Source organism: Pteropus medius, unplaced genomic scaffold (genome assembly GCF_902729225.1).
Source record: "Pteropus medius unplaced genomic scaffold, Ma_sr-lr_union100, whole genome shotgun sequence".
Taxonomy (NCBI): Eukaryota; Metazoa; Chordata; class Mammalia; order Chiroptera; family Pteropodidae; genus Pteropus; species Pteropus medius.
In genome coordinates this window covers 21,479,630-21,485,878 of record NW_024350319.1, presented here as the reverse complement: position 1 = coordinate 21,485,878, position 6,249 = coordinate 21,479,630, and the positions used below count along the sequence as shown (strand labels likewise).

General features: G+C 36.7%; 1 pseudogene; it reads right to left on the bottom strand.

The window, feature by feature from the left end:
* Window positions 1-3,159: 3,159 nt before the first annotated feature.
* Window positions 3,160-5,209, bottom strand: LOC120583147 (protein LSM12 homolog; annotated as a pseudogene).
* Window positions 5,210-6,249: the final 1,040 nt, after the last annotated feature.

Below are 6,249 nucleotides of genomic sequence, written 5' to 3'. Positions count from 1 at the left end.
GGACTCCCAAACCACCCCAGGTAAAGATGCGCCACTCTTGTTTTGACCAGTGTTTAAATCCTCTCATTGCCCAGTTAACTTGGGATTTTATTAGGCCTTTTCTGGATCATAGAATTATGGGGTGCGGGGAGGGGAGGCAGCAACTGATTTTCATACTACGTGACTGACATTATGACTTTATTTATTCCTAACACTCTTTTGAAGATGCTGTCATTCTCCAACTAGGTTCAGAGTGGTTACCAGCCCAGCTAGTCCTCTCTGGTTCTAAAGACAAGCCTCTGGAAATCCGTACTCTGTTTTCTGTCCCTGTAAGTTTTTCCTTTACAAGAATATTGTATAAATGGAATCCTATAGTGTGCGAACTTTTTGTTTTTGACTTCTTTCACTTAACATAATGCACCTGAGATTCCACTGTGCTGTTGTTACATGTATTGTTTCTTTTTTATTGCTTATTAGTGTTTCGCTGACTGGGTGTAACATATTGTTTATCCCTTCCCCAGTTAAGGGACAATTGAGGTTTTTCTAGTTTGGGTGGCTTATGCATAAAATCGCTATAAACATTCATGTAAAGTTTTTTCTGTGACATAAGTTTTCATTTCACTTGGGTAAATACTTAGAAGTGGAATTGCTGGGTCAGGTGGCAAGTGTCATTTAGCCTCATGAGAAACTGCCAAACTGGTTTCCAAAGTGGCTATACCATTTTGAATTTACATCAGCAATGTGTGAGGGTTCTGGTTAGGTCATAATCTTGCAAGCACTTGGTATTATAAAAAAAAAAATCTTTTTAATTTTAACCATTCTAAGAGATGTGGAGTGATATCACTGAAATTTTAATTTGCATTTCCCTAATGACTAATGTTGAACATCTATATGTACTTCTGTGCCACTTAAACATATTCTTCTTTTACTGCTCATTACGTGGGAGTGCAGGGGGAAGGAGCATTCTCTGCTGTCCTAATTCAGCCTCACAGGCAGGAACTATATCATTAGATATCAGAGTGGCACCTGCTCAGTGGCCCTGCTCTGCCCCTAGTGACAGAGTATCTCTCATGGTCTGGACCCCTGATGTATTTTATTTCCTGCCTCTCTCCCAGGATAAGAAGGTTTATTTCTATTTCCTTCCTTCGGATGCAATGGGTCTTCATTAGTGCTCTAAAGATGATAGGGTTTGCTGTTCTTGCCCCAGAAGCTTGAGGTTAGTATTTGCTAGGGAAGATAGGGGAGAAGGATCTGAAGGAAGAACACTTTGTGCTTTTCCTATGTCTGCTTCTGTTCTCTTCCAGACTGGCACCAGGAGGATGGCTTTCTCAGAAGCCTCATCCTGCCCCTCAAATCTTTCTTGTAAGTACTAACGAGGTCTGTGGAGAAGAGCCTGCAAGTGGTTGTGAATTTTTCTGTGCTTCCAAGGTTCTATAGTCTCAAGCTAGTCCATACTCAGCCTTTAGCAATTTGTTACAACTTTTAGATGATTTTTTGTTATTGTTACCAGATTATATAGCATTTAATGGTATCTGCCTCAGATAAGCAGTGCTTATGTCCTGCCTCTACTTTGATGTGTTTGTCTTTTCTTAGATTTCAGGTTATTTGGTTACCCTGCAATCTCAGCCCTCAGATTAATTTAAGAGAAGTGACTTTAAAGATTTTCTAGCTTTTTAATTTGTTGTAATAGTGGGAGAACTGCTTTTTCCAGTTTTCTAGGTCCCAAATGGAAACCTGAATTCCCTGATTTTTGAAAATTGAGATATAATTGACATATAACATTACATTAGTTTTAGGGTATAATATAATGATTGAATATGTGTATATATTGTGATATGATTACCACAATAAATTTAGAACCTTTTTTTAGTTTTGAATATTTCCTTTTTTAATTGAATTTTTAATAGGATATTGTAAATTTATATGCAGTCATAAGAGAAGTAATAGAGAACCTGTGTATACTTTGTCCAATGTACTTTCCACTTTACATATGTACTTTATAGATAAAGTACATATGTAGCCTTGTACATCCACCAACAAAATCAAGAATACAGAACAGTTTTATAACCACTAGGATCCTTCATGTTACCCTTTTATAACCACACACACACCTTGTCTCTAACTCCTGGCAACTACTAACGAGGTCTGTGGAGAAGAGCCTGCAAGTGGTTGCAAGGACTCTGATTAAATGTTAGACCTTTTCAACTTATCCTCTAGATCAGAGTAGACAAACTTTTTCAGTAAGAGATCAGATAGTAAATATCTTAGGTGTTCAGGGCCACCATCTGTTATGCCAACTGAATTCTGCCATTACAGCACAAAAGCTGCCATAGACAGTACGTAAATAAACAGATATGTCTGTTCCAATAAACTAAAAACAGGCAAACTGGATTTGACATGTAGGCTGTAGTTTGCCAAACCTTGCTTTAGATCTCTTAACATTTTTGCATTTTGATTAGATTCTAAATTTGTGTGGTTAAATTTTTTTGGAGGGGGGTGGCAAAGGGAAAAGCTGTATGCACTTCACTGCTGACTACAGGTTTCAGATTATGTTCATTGGTCTGTGTGTATGCAATATAAAGAAAGATCTTTTGATTTTCCTTTTTGTCTGTGCTGTATCCTGGTATATTGAGTTGGATATATTTTCTAGCTTACCAATTTTCTCTTTAGCTGTTACTTAACTGTTTTAACCCATCCAATTGTGACTTTATTTCAGCACTTTCTAGATCTCTTTTTTTTCCAAATCTGCCCATTTCTCTCTGAAAATTTTATTTCTTTAAACATTTTACAAATAGCTGTTCTCCTGCAGTGCTAGGAGAGGGAGATGAAGTATTAACTTTCATTTGTTGTTTCTGCCGACTCTCACTCATTGTGTCTTGCTTTTTTCTAGCATTCATCTTTGCTCATGGGCTAATTTCTTTACCTTAATTTGTAGTGATCTTGCTTCTGCCTATGGCCAGCCTGGAACCTTGTCAACCTCTTTTTAAAAAATATTTAGTCTCTTATTATTTTTTGTTGTATGTTTTGTTTGTTAAGTCTGAGATGTGGAAATGCTGACGCTTTGTTAACAATAGCTAACAGGAAATATAGGATCCCTTTTCTACTCCAGCCTGCCTCTGCTGAAGACACTGCCGTCACCTCCTTGGCTGGATGCTGGAAGAGTCCTCCGTGTGTATGGACTCAGGATGACAAGGCAGACTCTTTCTGTGGTTGCTGGGCTTGTGAACGCTGCTGTATCTTTTGGCTTTCCATATGTTTAAAATGTCTTTTAACTGTTTTGCATATATGGCTCAGTGGATGCCCCCTCTGACTTTACAGTTTCCTACTTGATATGAGAGTGTAAGAATTTCTTCCATGACTGTGATGTTTTTTTCTTGCCATTTACAGTATTTAATGGTCTTGTGAATGGTCTGGAAATGCTGCTGGCCCTCTAGGGAGACACCAGTACTGACTGCATAGACCTGGCTCAGTTTCTTCTCTGTCTGGTGCTTTGCTGGCAAGCTTCCTAACATTGAGTGAAGCTAGGGGAGAAGGGATTTCTGTTTGGTCATTATTTCCACTTCTGAAACATATTATCAGTTTATGAGCAAGATGTCTGCATGGTTGGGCTTTCTACTGGAAGAGGGACATTTTAAAGCCAGCATTTTGGACTGGTAGTCGAAGGCTACCAACTCATCCTGCAGCCACTGCTCCTGGCATATCCTGTACAATGCCTGGCTCTCAAAACGGAAGTACTCACCCAGAGGAGCCTGGGAGAGCAGCTGCAGCAGTGGCTGCAGAAGCAGCTCCTCATCAGCCTCTTGAAGATCTTCCCCCAATTATATGACCTCACCATTGGTCCATGCACAATTAGCATAACAACACTCTGCATCTGACGTCAAAGAAGCCCTACCATCTCAGCCTGGTATTGCTCTGCTCTCAACTAATTGTGGGGTGGGGATCCTGAGAGAACTTCCCAGCCTCTTTGAGACTTGCAATGCTTCAAAAAATAAGTCCCATACCGGACACATTTGTAATACTAGAAACAAAATTGGTAGGTCTCTAAATTTAAGTCTAGAACGCTACTGTGTTTAATTTTACTAACTTTTATAAATTAAATAAAGTGATTATAAATTTCTTATTGAGTGACAGCTATTGTAATTCAGAGGTTCAGTAAGTAAATTGTGGCAGCATAATTGAAAGTTCATCTAGAAAAAAATCAACCTCATGGTTCTCTACCTCATACCATACATAAAAACATCTTTAATCCATCTGGAATTTTAGTGTAAAAATTAATTATATCTGGATTTTAAGTGGAAAAATGTATAAAAATATTTTATCATGTTGATATGGGGGATACATTCCAAAACAAGCCATAATTTTCAGATACTATAAGGAAAATCCAGACATATGACTACATAAAATTTAAAATTTTAATGAAAAAAGATAACAATTCTCAAAAGACAAATAATAGATTGTGAAAAAATGCTTCTAAACAAAAAAGCCAACATCTAAAAGAAAAACAAAGAGGCTATAAATTAATATGAAAAACAAACCAAAAGGATAATGACTAAAGGATTTTAGTGACTAGGCAAGTCACATGGCCAACAAATATAAGATAGTCAACCCACTGTAGTCTGGGAAATGCAAATTAAAGGAACTGATTATAATTTATTCATTCAGATTATCAAAGAATATGAGGACAGTAATATCTGATGCTGGTGATGATAATGGGCAAGTGTTACTTTCAAGCTTATAGGAATATGACCTGGTCTAATGTTTTTTGGAACAGTTATCTGGCAACGTCTATTAAAATTAAAACTACATACTCCCTTAGACTATAACTTCTGACCCAGCAATCCTGTTTTAGAAGGTTTACTTTTCAGAAAGAGAAGCATGCTTATCTATGACTATATAAACGGGATATTTAGTTCAGCATTGTTCATAGTGTAAAGACTGGAATCAAATTGAATCAATATGATATAGCTATTCTAAGGAATGTTGTGCAGCCTTTTAAAAAAGAATGAACTAATCTATATCCACCTAAAGACCTAGAAAGATGCTCACGATACATTATGAAAAATCAGTTGCCAAATAACATGTATAAATGATCAAGGTTTTGTAAAAACAAGCCCCTCAAAGCCTGTACATGTCCATATGTGGATAAGCATAAAGAAGACTGAAAAATCCACAAGTTTTAATTTCTCAATAGTTGGGGTGGGGAGGAAAGAAACTTACTATCTCTACACATTACCTTTAAATCATATGTAAAAGCTTTGTAATTAAAAAATGAAAGTATAAAATTCATAAATATAATATCCATGTATGTACGACTAGTAACATGATTTTTCGACTGACAAATTGACCTCAACTGTTGACTTCTACACAATTATGTACAAATTAATAAATTGACAGCGACAATTAGAGACAATATTTATAACGCAAAATGTTAACATCCAGAATATATGAAAAACTAAAAAGAAAAAGAAACATGAATTTTCATAAGTGACTACACTAAAAACCACTGAATTGCACTTTGAAAGGTGAATTGTATCTTAATAATTTTTTAAATTCCTATAATGAAAACATTTTTTTTAATGGGCCAAAAGTTTGAGGAGCTTATTTAAGGAAGAAAACCAAGTTTTGTTCTCCAGGAAAACCAGTTTTGTGCTGATAAATATCTAGAGGACGGATCACTGATGGTGGAAACCAGAACTGCTGAAGCAATGTCCCTGGGGAAGTTAAGAAAAACTAGTAAGAGATTTGCCTTAACTGAGAGCATGGACAATTCATCTGTAGTAAAAGAGGGGAGAGCAGAGCATATGAACAGTGATGCTTGTAGATATGGTAGTGGAAGCTTGTGGAAATTCTTCTCAGATCGTCTGTTATCTTAGTGAAAAAGAAGAAATAGATCATAGATTGATGATGGGGGAGGTGGTATTGATTGGAGGTCTGAACACAATGAAGATGAAGAAACTGCCTAGGGAGAGTGAATGGACTATTGAAATGTTGTAAGATTTCTGGGCAGCATTAAGACTAATTGAGTTTACGCTCACAAATTTCAAGTGAGACTGGTTATCATGGCTGCATTTCTTTCACTAACCACAATTATATGGGTGCAGTGCAAGCAATCAGATTTCATAAGGATTTGCGTTTTGCCAAGTGACTGCAACAAAGAAAGGAGCAATGGAGTTGAGAATGTATGCAAGGGAATGATGATTAATAATAATGTACTATAAAATTTAGATAAGGAGAGCACTGAGGTCATGAAGGAAGAGGTACTGTGAAAAG